The sequence below is a fragment of the Physeter macrocephalus genome, chromosome 17 (assembly GCF_002837175.3).
Source record: "Physeter macrocephalus isolate SW-GA chromosome 17, ASM283717v5, whole genome shotgun sequence".
NCBI lineage: Eukaryota > Metazoa > Chordata > Mammalia > Artiodactyla > Physeteridae > Physeter > Physeter macrocephalus.
The window spans coordinates 30935972-30953213 of NC_041230.1; the positions used below are offsets into that span (position 1 = coordinate 30935972).

Here is a 17242-nt window from a genome sequence, read left to right on the forward strand (position 1 = left end):
CGCGGAGCGGCTGGGCCCGTGAGCCATGGCCGCTGGGCCTGCGCGTCCGGAGCCTGTGCTCTGCAACGGGAGAGGCCACAACAGTGAGAGGCCCGCATACTGCAAAAAAAAAAAAAAAAAAGAAAAAAGAAACCTCACCTTGGCCTGCAAGGGCCTACATGGTCTGGCCTTGGTTCTCTCCAATTGTATATTCCAACATTGGTTCTCTCCAATTGTATATTCCAACATTCTCTTCCTCGCTCCATTAGCCATGACCAGAACACTGGCCTTTATTGTTCCTTGAACACAATAAGCCTACTGTAGGCTCTGGGAACTTGATTTTGAGGTTTGCTCTACCTGGAATGCTATTCTCTCGGATTTCTTCAGTGCTCACTCCCTCAATTTGCTTAGGTTCCGAGGTGATTTTATTTGAGCAGAGAGACCTAACATGACTTTACTATTTAAAATAGCCAACTCTTTTCATGGCCTTTCCCTTACTTTGCTGATATTTTCTTCATAACATTTTTCACCATCGATAATGTATTATAACTCTATTTGTTTGTACTTTTCTGTCTCCCTCACTAGAATGTATGCTGGTTGAGGAAATAGAATTTGTTATATTTGTTCTTGTATTCCCCGTGGGTATGTAGTAGTCCCACCATCATTTTTTCTTTAGAGAAATAATAAAGTTTCTTGAATATATAGCACCTGCTACTGTTTTTCCATCACTATTTTGGGGTAAGTGACCTAAAGTGTTGGAAGTGAATTGACCAAGATGTCCTTCCAGATTATATAATTTAGAGCAGAAAACTGCAAAACTAGTTTACATAATTGTTTTTCTTTTGAGGTCATCTATTTTTAATTTCCTTGAATCTTTATAAATATAACCACTGTTATAGTGGAAAGTGTTTATGCTGTATCAAACCCCCTTAGGCTCCTTTTACCTGTACTAGTTTTTGAGCACTTCCTCAGAAAATGACCCTTGGCAGCTTGCCCACATACAGAGGTGTAAGAAAAGCTTTATCAGTGATCAGTGAGTGTTCAATATGAAATTCAAGCTCTCTTGCCTCAGTCCCAACTCTGAGGTGTCACATTCCAGAATCCCCCTGAAAAACCGGGCTAACACTATGCTAAAATTGTACCTCCTTTTGGCTTTTTTTTTTCCTTTTGTGTCCACTCCCTTACCAGTTTCTCTTGTCAGGAATTCTTAGAAAAACAGGTATAGATGAATCCTTATTTAGTCTGATAGGTGTATTTTTAAGGTTTGGCTTAGGGTTTTGGAGCTTTGACAAATAATCCCCAAGTCTCAATGGCTTAATATATGAGGTTTATTTCTTCTTGATGTTACATGTTTATCATAAGCCAGTTGGAGGAAAGGGGGTGTTCTTTTCTACATAAACCTCTGGGCAGTAGTCTGATTCTATAACTCAGGGGCCCAGCAAGAAACAGATGGAATACTTAAATTAGTGTAATTCAAGGAATGTTTAATAAAGAGGCAGTTTGCTAAGGTGTTAGCAACATACAAGGGAATCACAAGAGATAGTGCCATACTGGCAGAGATTATGCCATCTTTCACCTGCCCTACCTGGAACAGGAGGCTGGGAAGAAAGCCTAAGAGCTGGGAAGAAAGACTAAGAAATTAAGCATAGGCGTCACAGTTCCTCCACCTGAAAATAATGTACATCAAATTTGCTCACACTTTATTGGCCAGAACTTTTATCATATGGACCCACCTGACAGTGAAGGGACTGGGAACAGACATTTCCAACCCTCATGGTCTTATTTCTTTCAAATGCAGTTTATATTGGCATATCTAGTATACAAACTGCAAAGTGAATTTTCTTCCACTAAGTTGATATTTATTGCAGAAATTGTGCATTTTTCAAACATACTTATCAACTTTTTGAACTTTTATCAGTTTTAAAAGGTAGGTGCCTTCGGCTGTCAAGTTATCATAATCTCTATTTTTGATCAGTATAATTAAAAAAAATTTTGATTGGTGTCATAACCAAGGATGGCAGACAGGATTCTGGGTAAAATTAAAAATTAAACATTTCAAATTAAAGGATTTCATAGAGTAACTTTCTTTTTTATGTGATCAAAGTGACAAGTTGTTGACAGATAATTGTTACATGCCCTCCAATCTAGTGAAATGATTTTTTGAAGGAATAGAGCATATCACATCATTCATTGTTTAATTATATGCATTCAATATTTTAACTTTATTTTTGTAACCTATTGCTCCAGAAAATGAGCCATATATTTCTTCTCCATTTTTTTAAGAAAAAATGATAATAATAAATGTATCAGTCAGCGTAAGTTAGATTATGCTGCTGTAACAAACAACTCTAAAAATCTTCGTGTATTAAAATGACAAAGGTTTGTTTCTTGCTCACTTACAATACATTAACAGCACAGAGTAGCTGATGGGCTCACCTCTACATCATCCTCATTCAGAGACACAATGTGAATTTGATTCGGTGTATGGGTGTGCCTTCATGATTGCAAAGGCAGAAAAATTAAATAGGAATAATTGCACATTAACTCCTAAAATGTCCACCTAGAAGTCGTACACATTATTTCCATTCATAGCTTCATTGGTCAGTGCTGGTTACATGGCCCCATGAACTCCAAGAGGCAGGGAAATGCAGTCCTACTATTTGACTGGAAAGAGAACCAGAAGTATTTGGTGAATGATGCTAACAACTGCCACACTAAGGAATGAAATTTATCTGAATATATTGAGACGTGCTCTATCATTTCAGACCCCTGTAAAATTTATGTAAGTGCCAAAATTTCTATTTAAATGTGGTTTAAATATATATTTCTAAAAAAGAAATTGATTTATCCCCTGAATTGAGTATAAAAAAATGCTATAGAGAATATTTAACCTTTTAAAATATATCTTGGGACCACATTTATTTATATAAATAATTTCATCCTAAAATAAGATAGCCCTGAAGACTAAATGGAAATGAGGTATGGATTGCTTTAGCAATTTTTGTGACTATGAAAAGTTATTATTTTGTTGAGGCAAAATCAACCAATAAAATGACATGGGAATTTAGAGAAAGAGAGTTTTACCTGTCTAGGGAAATCATGAATTGTTCATAGAGGAATGGATTTTGCATTTAAGCAATCCGGATTACAGTGGTGATTTCCTGTGACTGTCATTTTTTTGCTTTAACTTTTCATTTTAAAAACCACTTTATTGAGGTATGAGTGGCATACAAAAAGTTCTACATATTTAATATATACACCTTGATGAGTTTGGAGAGAACTATACATCTTTGAAGCCATCACCACAATCTATACCATCACCTCCAAGTGTTTCCTCCTGCCTTCTTTATTTATTATTATTATTTTTGTGATAAAAATATAAGATCTACCCTCTTAGCAAATTTTTAACTATGTATATGTATTGTTAATTACAGGCACTATGCTATGTAGTAGATCTCTAGGACTTATTTACCTTGCATAACAAAGTTAGTACCCTTTGACTAATACCTCCTTATTTCTCCCTCCTCCAAACTTCTAGAAATCACCATTCTACTCTCTACTTCAATTAGTTTGACTATTTTCGATTTCTCATGTTAAGTTGTATCATGTCGTATTTGTACTTATTTGTCTAGCTTATTTCACCTAGCATAATGTCCTCCAGGTCTGTTCATACTCTCACAAAAGCAGGATTTTTTTTTTTTTTTTTTTTTGCGGTACGCGGGCTTCTCACTGCTGTGGCCCCTCCCGTCGCGGAGCACAGGCTCTGGACGCGCCTGCCCAGCGGCCATGGCTCACGGGCCCAGCCGCTCCGTGGCAAGTGGGGTCCTCCCGGACCAGGGCACGAACCCACGTCCCCTGCATCGGCAGGCGGACTCCCAACCACTGCGCCACCAGGGAAGCCCAGGATTTATTTTTTTTTAAGATGAATAATATTCCACTTTATGCACATACTACATTTCTATATCCTTTCATCCATCTGTGGACATTTAGATGGCTTCCATGTCTTGGCTATAGTGAATAGAGCACCAATGACCAAGAGAGTACAGATATGTCTTTGAGAACCTAATTTCAGTTCCTTCTGTACAGAGGTACCCACCAATTTTTGAAGGTTTGTTTTATGCCATTTTGCTTTTATGAAAGACCTACATTAATATCAGTTTTTGCTAACCGAAGGAAATCTGAAGAAGGTTTTCACTTTTACGAAAAAAGGTGAAAAGCGAAAATTGCTTTCAGTGTTTCTTTTGCAGAGATTTGTTACAGAGACAGTGCACACCTCAAGTAGGGAGAATGACACCACCAAGCTCCTTCCCCAGGAACCATACTTAGCATCTCAGTATCAAGCCACCATAGTTTTGAACTGTGTTAGCATGGGAAATTAACAAGCACTGTTATTAGTTGAGGCATCTCTAGGTGCTTTTGAGGTACAGGCATTTCTAGATGGTGTATGTGCTTAGATTATACCCAATATAGGACTATATATATCTATTTATCTGTACATCTGTATCTATATCTATCTGTATCTATCTGTCTAAAATGTGCCTTCCGTTAGTCAAAGCATTGAGCAAATTTGTATTTGTATGTACCTTGCAAATTGACTCAAAGCATTCACTATTGATATATTAAGTATATCATCAAATTTGATAAAGATTCTATTAGTCATTCTAATTATATTTCATAGTATTTAAAGGATATCCAGAAATAGGACACTAAATAAAAATAGTGAATAATTTTGAATACATTTCATTTAGAGTTATTCAGAACTGACTGCCTATACCACTTTACAGTTGTCCAAGATCTTTCAAAATATTGATTAGCTGTACTGTTGATAATATAAAATGCAGTTTTAAGATCAAATACAAGCTGATCAAATGCAATGTGATTTCTTTGTTCTGTACCATCCAATTGTTTGCCAACTCGATTTGTTGCTATTTGTTTCACTTGTTTAATCAAAAAATTCCATGTCACCTACTGGAACGTGGAGTTCCGGTAAACACCTACAGTGTTTATGCTGACATAGAAATGACTAACAATTTTTACCAAAAAGGGTAGGCCTTATGAAAATTTGTTAAAGAGTCATTGAACTCAATTTGCATTTATCTCAATTGATCGATTGCACTTACACCAGCAATTTTCACATTTGTTACAAAACACACAGAAAAGAAAAATATCTAAGGGTATAAATTAGTTCATATTAGCTCTAACTACAAACATGAAATGGAGTACATTAAAGCTAATCATCCTTCTATTACCTTGTCATTGCAACGTTTTTACTGATACATGATGTGAAATGGAAAACAGAGCTTTGGGAGCATGGTAATAGCGGAGTGCATGAGTGATCAGCATGTCTCTCCCGCTTGCTTCAGCATCCTGTCATTTGGGCTGTTTAAATCTGGCTCTAAACTGTAAGATTTGGGCCTTCTATAAGGAATAATAAAGCCTGGAATTTGAGAACTGGTGAATAATGGGACATATAAATGGTTAATATTTTTAAAGACTGTACTAATATTATAAAGATCAGAAATTCATCATTCAAACTGCACAAAACGTTAAGTATTTAAGGAATTGTATACTTATCTCAAAAAATAAAATTAAATAACTACATGTAATAAAATTATTAGCAGAATCTAATTTAACTAAAAATATCTGTATTAGTGTCAACCATCTTGGAGATATAATGTTTTTAGGAATACTTTTTGCCAGTGGGTGGAAGCAAGATGAGATTTGTGATAGATGAGGTCAAGTAAATAAACAGCAGCCGGACCTTAATAGGACATTGCAAATAGATGGACTTTCAAACTGAGTAAAATAGGGAGACATTGGAGGATTCTGTACAGAGAAGCTGCAAGACCTGATAGCATTTGTCATGGGACACTTTGGATGCTGTTTTGAGAACGGAGTACAGATAGGGGAAGAGGTAGGAACTGGCAGATGAGTTAGAAGCTCTTGCTATTTAATTGTGGTGAGAGATGATAGTAACTCTGACAAGGGAGTAGCGGTGAAGCAGTGAGGATTAGTATCTTGACAACCAAATTTATAGACTACAAAATTTGGGGTGGATTTGGTTGTACAGTCAAATTCAGACTTTATAGGTACATGTCTTCATTCGGAACAGAAAGCTCAGGCAGTGACCATATATACCTCATTAAATCTTCCTGTGTACCTTTCAGCATTTTGGAAAGACTATTTATCTATTACTATGAGTGTATTACTTTGCTGCCATTTGCAAAAAAATAAGGTAAATATAAAAACAAATACAAAAAAGCTATGCAATTACATTTTAATAAGATAGTATTATTTTGTGAAGGCTTTGTGCCATAAACCTACTCTTGGTTAGATGAAGCAAGTTTTAGAATGGTGTTCAGGACATGTCAGCACCAAACTGAGTGAGTGTATTCAAAAGGAGTGAAAGATGGATTAAAAGGAAAATGGCTTTCTCAATATGGGATTTATTTTATTTTATATTTTGCTATCTTACTACCTAAAATCATTTTAAGGGCCACCTGTGGGAAAAGTTCTGGTCTATGTGAATGACTGTCCACAGCATCAATGTATAAGTATATGTAGCTACAGAGTTCTCTGCATGTCCCCCTTTATGAATCTTGGAGAATTTATCAATGAATTGTGTGAGGATATCTTTCACTTCCTCCCCTGGCCTTCTTAGTAGTCCAACTGTCCTTTTGTTTCATCATTAGTCCTGCTATATTTGCAGTTTCCTCATGGGTCTCTAAATACTTCGTATATTATTTACCCCTATATTTTAACCACACGCATGATTATGAAACTGTTTTTATTCAATAAAAATCTTTTTTATTTATGATAGAATATTATAATTTTATAAGATATTATACATTTTAGTAACTAGTAGTCAGATATAAAGTTATGCTTTTTCAGGACCTATCTCCTAATATCTTTTTTTTACAACCTGAACTTCGAAAATGAGGTCAATCACGATTTTCAATGCACTTATTTAATGAACACTGACAAACAGAGTCTGCAGGGTTTTAATTACCAAGATACTAGACACACTTGACAAAAAGTGTATGAAATGAAAATATGGACTCAATATGACATCTACTGATACAAACCTTTGTTACTTATTATATTTTAAATTAGGCAGTTCAATATTTATTAAGTAACATTTCTCTTAAATTAAGTATTTTTGTGTGTATTAACATCAAAATCACTTCTTACTGACTTAAATCACTTTGTTATGTTCATCATTCCTTAGACTACCCATCATACTAAAATGTGTTTCCATGCTGATATTTGAATCCAGAAATTGAAATAGATGATGGGACAGGTTAGAAAATAAGGACTGGAAATATGTCACAAAAATACCAGAATATTTTTAAAAATTTGTATTTTTTTCTCTAAAGTAAAAAGTCCTTGAGGAGAAATAGTATGTATTTGTGTCTTACTACTGTAGGGATTAGATCTAGGAATCTAATGTATCCCTAATAATTCCTGCTTAAACCTTCCACCAAGTAAAATCCAAGTCAAAATTTATTCTCTGTGGTGAAGAGTGGTTCACTGATTGAGTGAATGAATAGTTAAATAATAGTTGGTGTGTTTTATACCAGATAATTTGAAGGATTATTTGAATATTTGTCTGCCTCCCAACCATATCCAGATTTCAATACTTTGGGGGGAAAAAAAAAACCACATAATGTTCATGGTGAATTGAGTTGGCCAAAAAAGACAGGTCTCTTTTTTTTAGCCATTTCTCCAGCCATGTGAAATTCCTTGCAGTCTTCAGTTCTTTGGAGGTAAATTGTTCCAGTTATCTACTTCTGAGTATGAAACTATGACAAAACAATAACTATTTTATTGTATGTCATGATTTTGTGGGTTAGAAATCTGAGCAGGGCTCAGTTAGGTGATTCTTCTATCCTACATGGTGTTGAAAGATATCTTTCAGTGGTATTATCATGGTAAATGGTCCGGAGGGCCCAAGACAGCTTCCTTCACAGGTCTGGTTCCTCAGAAGGAATGGCTCATCTGTCGGTCTGGGCAATCTCTGACTCACAACTCACTGCTTCCCATATGGGGGCTTAGGGCTTCAAGAAGGAGTTTTCCAACAAGCAAGGCAGAAGCTGCATGGCCTTTATAATGTAGCCTCAGAGGTCACCTTGTGTCACTCCTGCCATATTTTAATGGCCGAAGCAGTCACAAACCTGTCCAAATTCAAAGAGAGGGGCCTTACCGCACCTCTCATCGAGAGGAGTGTTAAAGAATTTGCAGTTATGTTGTAAAACTAGTAGTTTATCTCTAACGTTATATAGACCTTCTGCAACATGATTATCTTATTATATAATTGCAACTATCAAAATGTTACATATCTATCAACATAAAAATAAATCAACCAAATTTTGGGTCAAGCTATCAACTTCCTTTTGTCTTAAAAGTGTGAAATGTGCAGTTATACGATTCTGAATTCTTCCCAGATTGCCTGAATTCACGGTAGAAGATACAGCTGAATACGAGTCTGTATCAAAGAAAGTCATGAGAAGTCACGTCGTGTTGCTGAGCTTTACGGGGCTGCTATGACTGGGGTTGTGAGCCAGATAAATCCTGAAGCAATCTCAGAGTTTGTTTCAGGGATTATTCAAGAAAGCTTTGCTGCTCATCTCCTTGGGTTAAAATAAATAAATAAATAAAAAGGTTTACCTATTCATGGGTTTAGGTGGCTCAGCCTAGAAACATTTATATGGTTTCTGTATTTCAGCTGAAGGCATGAGAATAATATACTTTGAGTGAGTAGACCTAGTGACTCAACAGAGCAAACTGACCACTTTACAAGCCCAAACATTGTGAATTGGTGAGGGGAGAGGGAAGGAATACATTTGAAATGTTTGGGCAATATCCCTGGGTTGAGACTAGAAACATTTTTAATGTTTGTAGCTCTTAGGGTAATAATTTGACTCAAAGGGAGAAAAATAGAATAATTCTCTCATGTCTATTAATGGAGAGTTTAGTGTAGGATTAATGGTTTGGCCTCTGGAATCAGGGAAGCAGACAGCCTAATGTTCAACTAATGGGTCCTATTACTGTCACTGTGTCCTTGAGCAAGTTACATAACCCATCTGACTTTCATTTATCTCATCAATAGAATGGAGATGGTAATAGCATAAAACTGATGGAATTATTGATGAAATGAATGGCCTAGTATAGGTATTAAGAAAGAGAAAAGCAGTCCCTGACATCTGGAGCTAGCCCACGACGATCAGCTAAGCTTTCGGGTTACTACGTGCTGTTCCCGCACTCAGTGCCAGGCACTGTTGAACATAAGCAGTTACGTAGAATATCAACATCAGAATGCCACTCTGTGGTCATGATGGATCAAAACAAAAGACCACTCCACAGTCATGTCTAAAAACTGACCAATTATGACTATTTGTCCAAGGTACAATATACCAAATAACCCTTTCTCCTAGGTGGTATGAATGGCTACTGCTGTTTTACCAAAAACCACATTAGCTTTTCTTTAGTTCACCTGCCCTGCAGATAAGATTTAATGAGATATACAATTATAGAATGATTCCTGCTTTCTGACATCACCCAAACCAGTATATGTCCCCACATCTTTGGACCCGCCCCAGCTCAACCAGAGCATAAATCCTATAATAAGTCCTTTCTAACATGCTTTCACTGAGCTGTCCTATGGTTTCCCATGCTGTGCATTCTCCTTTGCTATGAGTAATAAACTGACTTTTTCAGCCACAGGCAATGTTCCTGGTGGTTTGATTGGGGGTCACTGACAACATTACTGTATATAAAGTGCTTAATGGAATAAGTATCAATAAATGTTAGCTGCTATTATTACTAGCAGTAGAATTGATGTTCTTAATACTATATATTTCTCTTTCCTTCCTTCTTTCCATGAAAATGTGTCACACACAGATTGTGTACCATGACCTGTAGTTGCAGGAAAGATATTTTTTAAGGATGTGATGCTTGAGCATGGTAGTACAAGTAACAGAGAACTTAGGACAGAAATGGTGAGGAATGAGGGTATGTGTCAGGTGTGGGATATGCGCATAATGTGTAGTAGGGACACAGTAAGTCTGCTCTAGATATTTTTTATGGAAAATTTTCAGCTGAAAGACTTCATCTGATATATTAAGAACACTAATTGTAGTCAATGAATTACAAATAACTACATAGACGAAATGATAGTCTCTGTTGCTTTTTCTAGAAACAAAGTTCAAATTAAAAATGTATGGTAATTTATGTTTGGGGAATTTGAAGGCAGTTCAAAGTCAACGGCAATTTATCCTACTACATGATCAGTATCATTGATTGTGTAATCAGCATATTAGCAAATGCTTTCAAAATTTTCTAATATTCATGCAGCTTTAAAGCTACTAAGAGGCATAGTTAAATTACATTGAGAAGAATAGTACGTTCTTAATGGGGCCATTCCAGTGATTGTACTAATTTGCATAGTTAGGTGATTTTCGAACAGTTTGCCTAGGTTAAACAATCTGAAACATGTTGAACACTAAGCCAGCACAACTTTAATGAAGAATAAAATATTTTAGAATGTGGCATATTTATAATAGCACATGGGTGTCATAGGGGTGGAGTTTTAATATGTATGATTTGAAAAGCTCCCCATTTGATTTACATCCAGACTGACCATGTATAAGTCCTTTAATACTAGATTTGTGGAAAAAACACTGGATTAAACTCAAACCTACTTGAATTTTTACCCCTGAATTTGAAGCCAGTTACTTATACTTCAGTAATTTTGTTAAACTCTCTGCATCTTAAATTTCATAACTGCAAAATCAAGATTGTAATATTTAACTAATGTGCACGATGATCATGCAGATTGAAAAAAAAAATGCTGTATTATCAAGATTTAGTGTTAATTAAAGACTAGCTATCTTTCTCTAAAAATATAAGCATGTGAGATTCCAAGATTAAACCTCATCATTGTATTTGATCTTCACCTCAGCCCAGAACTGGCAATATTCTTGACCTAAGTGGCTCTCTGACATGTAACAGAGTCCTAAATAGGAAAGTCACTGCATCCTTGCAGGCTCAGAGATCCAGAATCAGAACATCTTATTACAAAGCTGTAAAGTCCTTTCCATGAGATAGTAAGCACAAAATCACCAATATTAGGTCCCTTTTGAATCATCTACTCTAATCACATTATTACTACCAGCTTGACTTTTTTTTCATTTTTTAATTGAAGTATAGTTAATTTACAGTGTGTTAGTTTCAAGTGTACAGCAAAGTGATTCAGTTAATGTGTATACACACACACACACACACACACACACACACACACACACACACACATACACATATATATCTTTTCCAGATTCTTTTCCATTATAGGTTATTACAAGATACTGAGTAGGGTTCCCTGCACAATATAGTAGGTCGTTCCTGTTTATCTATTTCACATATTGTGTGTATATGTTAATCTCAAACTCCTAATTTATCCCCCGCCCGCCATTATCCCCTTTGGTAACCATAAGTTTGTTTTCTATGTCTATGAATCTATTTCTGTTTTGTAAATAAGTACATTTAAAATCACTAGCATTAGGTCCCTTTTGAGTCATCTACTCTAATCACATTATTGCTACCAGATTGACTTTCTTGATCTCTTTGAACTTCCACTTTACAGTTGTTCATCTTTTTCTGACATCCTGGTAACATTTCCTCTCCCCTTCACTGACTAATAGGATAAATAGAGTTACAGGATATAGCATTACCTACTAAAATGGGTCCAGGAATCAAAGATTTGTGTAAAGTCCAGTGAAATCAATCCCTGAGCCATAAATTTCAATGCACAAGAGACGTTTGGCAGTCTTTTACAAAGTTGGAGGTGAGCTGTTTGAGGACCCATTTTCTTAGTAGCTGCTTTCTTGTTTAAAAAGCAAGTAATTTTTAAAAAAGGAACTTTGAAACTTCTTTATAAATGGTCCTTAGCAAAAATAGCAATTGCATTCCCTTGTCCCATTCAACAAACTCAAGTGGTCTAACATTGTTCAGTTTTGAAAGCCAATGACTAACATGAATTTGCTTTCTGTTTCCTCCCCCAGACTAATTTTTGTTCTTGTGAAACATCTGCTTAGCTTTTAACCTCCTGGACTAACAGGTCATTACTCATTTGTTTATGGACGAAATGATTCACATCAGTGTAAATAAGTCCTATAATATTGTTCTGTCAGTTGAATGACTCTTCAACAAAACAATAATGAGTAGGATGTGTAACTTCCACTAATCTTGCTTATTGTTTTTGGACGATGTCAACAGTATCAGTTGATTAAGATTTCTGGCAGGAAAGCAAAACTTGCAGCCTTCCAACTGCAGATAAGCTTACATTCTTAAGAATCTTGGTAGACATATTTAAATATAACCCTTCAAGCTGCAGAATTTCTGCATACTACTAGTCGTTCCTAAAGACTTTTTAATGCTTTTGGAAATTATACCTAAGTCATAACATTTGTCCATTGTTCTGTTGGATCCCAAAGGGTTGTACTCTGCCCAACATTCCTGGTTTTAAGTAAGACTCCCTAATGAAAAGAAATAAGTTTTATATTTCCAGATATAATGCTAAATCTACTTTTTACCCAAAGATATTTAGAGGCTGTCTTATACTCTTCCATTCTTTCATTTTAAAAAGTATATTTATTCTATTTTCAAGACCAGTACTGATTTTTGTTGTTATTTAAAATTTTTTAATAGGTTAGTCAGAATGGCAATGGAGAAAAAAATAATTTTGTGCACTCTAACATTTCTACGAAAAAAACTTGCAAACTGGGTCCACTGATTAATATCCATTGGATATAAAGCTCTAAATTGTTAATAAAGTGTTAAGAGAGTAATGTTAACATATCTTTTTCAATTTACCTGTCTGATACTCCTGTATGACTTCATTTATATGAAGTATTAGAATAGAAGAGTGACTCCATCTTTGGGATATTTGGAGGGAAGGCTTCCTGGGTTGATGGAAGTGTTCTATAATTTGGTCTGGCTGAAAGTTAACAAAGTTTTATATATTCATTATTTCCCCAAATGTACATTTTTTGAAATTTAATTTTTAACATAAAATAGTTATTTTTGAAACTGCAAAGAAAGAGTAATGTTCAAATCAAGCCTTTTCTATACAGATGTATAACATACAGAGAATAATCCTGATACTCAAATATTCCATATTTGTATATTGTCTTTAATTTTTAACAAAAGAAAAAGTATTACTGAAAAGGCATTTAGTTCACAGTAGTATTAGTGCCATTTGATTTTACCCTGGCCAACTGAAAATCTTTCTGTCAAACAAACAAAGTGTGGGGATTGCTAACTATATGTGTTTAAGACTGAAGGGATCACCAACATGGTTAAGACATATCTCTGCTTGTAAACTGTATATTTTATAAGCTCAACTAGTTTCTAAAAATTGTGTTCATTTTTAGAAGCATCTAATACCAGTGGTTTGTCTGAGTGAAACAAAGTTCAGAGAAATAGGATATCATTTGGCTTGATAAAACAGAGTTTTTTCAGTAAATAAATAATTTAAATGTTTGTTGAGTGCCTCCTATGTGACAGGCACTTTAGGGATTGGGGATAAACAACTAGTGAGCAAAATCAGACACAGTCACCATTCTGATGGAATTTAGTTTAGATAGAGCTTAAGGAATGGAAACAGGATTCGGGATGCAGAGATTTAGAAAGAAGGACATCCTGAAAGGGGAAAATAATGCACCAGAATAATGAACATTCTTACTATGATATTAATGCCAATACTAAGCACCTACCAGAACTTTATTAAAGTATTAAAGAAAGGAACTAGGTCTTACTGTTTACTGAACCCCTAATGCCTATGCCAGGGCCTGACGTAGAAAGCTGTTCATTATATATTTGTCAAATGAATCCATGACTGAATGAGAGAAAAACAACACTACTCTTAAAATACTAAGGAATAATTAAGGGCATTTCAAATCAAAGCATCATTTGATCGATATCTTTAAAATAAATAACTCATATCATACAGAATTAGCTTAAAATCATCTCCTCATTCCATGTGTGTCTTAAAGTTTAGAAGTTCTTTCAAGCAGTGATTCCCAAGCCTGACTGGGAGTGTCAAAAGCCTGCCTGAGCCCAGGCAGACATAGGAAAAATAAAGCCTGGGAGGATTGTTTCCAAGAACATTAGAATTAGGACTGTGTTTTCATGGTTTTAATCCATCATAGCCGGGGAGAAGGTAGTTCTTTGTAGCTTAACAAATGTTAAGCTACAAAGGTAGTTCTTTGTACTAACAAATGTTAGATACTCTTTGCTCTGTGTATCAAGCACTTCAGACCTCTGCTCCCTTTAGAAGAATCTGATTAGATCCTAGCCTGGAAAGTTCAGAAACCCATAGAGTAATATTAATGGTTTCCAAGTCTTTAGTGCAAGAATAAAAACACAATGAAGGCAAAGCCAGGCCCTGAAGGAGCTGAGTGAGTTAATGAATGATGGCCTCCTTGCATCTTCTGATATTCAGCTGAGTCACAGCAGATGGGCAAGGGCTCCATGGGAAAAGTGAATTATGCACATCACACTGTTGTTACATTTCTCACGATGACACTTTCCTCACTTCACATGTTGTACTTCTTGGGCTGATTAGTTATGCATCTCATCTCATATTGCCGGTCCTGGTTCAGAGATAATCTTTAATTGGTTTTTCCCTCCCATATGCAAATCTGTTAAAGATTTTTTTCTATTCTTTCCCTCATTAGACAAAGCTTGTACACTGAATTATTTTGGAGAGGATGATGATGGGGGTTATAATATTAATATTAATTGAGGATCTTGGGTGGAATAATTTGTGATAAAGGTGTATTCTAAGTGGTAGGCTAGGGGAAAGTTTATAGATGCTAATATTCATCCTGTACCTTGGGAATGGAATATTTTATAAGACACTGTTCAAACAAAAACAAAAGTTGGCAAAAGTTACTATATCAGGGTTAGATCAGGCATTAGATTAAGTTCTTGCTAAAAGGCACATACACTTGCTTTTATTTCACATCTCCACAATTAAACTCATCATTTTACTCTCCAAAACTCTTCTTGTAACTCTAAGATGAGATAAGCATTTAATCATCAAGGGAAACAGGGCTGTGTTGTGGAAAGACATTAATTTGGGGTTTAGGTGTGATTTGGATGCTTATTTACTGTAGAGATGTAGGCAAGATATTTCACCTTTCTCAATCTTAATTTCTGAATAATACTCCACCTTCAATGAGTTGATGGGAAGATAAAGCAAAACAGTGTAGGTAGAGTCCCTTTCGATATTTGCGGGGGGTTGGGGGTGGAAAGCAGGATCTGCTCAATAAAAGATTGATGAATTTGAAAGGATGTAGTGAATTGAACAAAATAAAACTCAACCCTTACCTGGGCCTTTTCTGCAATATTAGGGTTTACAACTATATCAATGCAACACCTTTTTTATGATAGAGAATCAATACCTGTAAACAGGTAAATATTTACAATGATCTTGTTGAAGCAAGGGTGAGAGTTTTTTACATCCCTACCCATTTGGCTCTCTCCCTCTCTGTATCAGACACTGCAGTCTGACTGTTTGGCTAAGCAGTCTCCAAGATCCTTTTCATCTTTGGAATCCTATGAGAAAATAATAATGCATTAACATTTAAAAAAATGCTTCTGTAATGTAGAAAACCATTATAGTTACCAGAGTCCAACCAGGAAAACGGAAACCCTGAAAGTACATAAGTCACAGGCAATAAAGTGCTGGGAATTTGTTATATGGGTGATAACATTGCTATGAAGCCAAAAGAAAACTCTGGTATCATCCAGAGATTAGCAAAAGCAAAAAGCCTCTGGCATCCTAGGCAGGATGAACCAAGGTAAAGGCACGGTTACCAGATCCGAAGGGCTAGAATCACCAAGGTAATTCTTATGCTACACAGACCCAGCCTGAGGCAGAGAAAGAGAAGGGAAATCTCTAGACCTTCTATCCTTCCTGCCCTCCAATCTCTTACCAAAATCTTCTGTTCGCTAAACCCAGCCAAAAGTCACCTGACCTGGGCGTCTGCAGAAATCAGCTTCCCTGTCACCCAGAGAACAGCAGAAAAAGAGTAAGGAATAGATCTGAAGGCAAACAGGTCATGGGCTGGCACAAATCAACTGACCCATTAGAGGTAGAAAAATTATTCATTACTTTAAAAATTATTCAGACTTTAGTTAAATGAATGGGTTACCCCAGGGTCTCTCAAATTGACTCATAGTGGTTGCCTCATGCTCAGTTACTTATTCATTGCCAGCTGGGTAAATATGTTTAGATAATGCCACCACATTTACTGCTCTTTGTTATCATTATATTGTGGTTCTGGCATAACCTCACGCACTCATAAAATATTAGACATTCATGTTGTATTAAATATCAATATGGTGATTATCTCCCATAACTTATTTGTATTTATTTTTATTCTTTTAGCACACATTGCATAGCAATGGTTTTTAAAATAGTTTTGAGCAAGGTCGATAACAGGGCAAAAATAGTATCTTGAGATCTCAGATACATCATTTCTTTTATTCTTTTTTATCCACACCCCCTCCTCCCCATTCATTGTCTAGGAATGCACATTATTATTTGAAGTGCTCTGTTAAGTCCTACAATTTAAAAAGTCTAATTTCATTTAACCTAGTGTCTTTCAATCATATTCAATGACAGATTTTTTTTTTCTTTTTCAGAAGCACTGTTTAACGTAACCTGTATCTCCTCTTCCATGGCACACACCTTGTGAACGTAAGTCCAAAACATCTTTAGAAATCTTTTACTTAACACTCTCTTGCTTGAAGTACTAACATGACAGAAACTCACTCTTGTGTAAGATATTGTGTTCCACTCTTGATGACATTTGGTAATTTTTGGAAGTAATGTCTTTTATCTTCCAGTCACTGATTTTGTCTTGTTGGTTCAAGTTAAAGGACTAGTAAATAGAAAATAACTCTTTTCAAGTATCTCGTTAATGAAATCTATCATGTGCCACCTCACAGGTCTCATTCAGATCTAAACATCACAGCTTCCTCCTTCAAACCCTCAAATACTTGGTGTTTTCTTTATCGTTCTGGTCCTTTCCATGGAAATGTTACCGTTTTTATATCCCTTCTAATATATGATTGTCACATGTGCATACCGTGTCAGATGGGTTCTTACTAACAAAAAGTACATTTGAGCTATCATTATATTCTTCTTATTTAAAATTTTTTAATTTCATGAGGTCAGTTGGCATGAGAAATACAA

General features: G+C 35.6%; 1 long non-coding RNA gene across 1 annotated transcript in view; it reads left to right on the forward strand.

The window, feature by feature from the left end:
• LOC114484016 (uncharacterized) overlaps positions 1-17242 on the forward strand; it is a 739540-nt gene that overhangs the window by 647608 nt on the left and 74690 nt on the right. Inside the window, exon 8 of the long non-coding RNA XR_008615544.1 lies at positions 16690-16744. This is a non-coding gene — a long non-coding RNA (uncharacterized lncRNA). The remainder of the gene's footprint in view (positions 1-16689; positions 16745-17242) is intronic.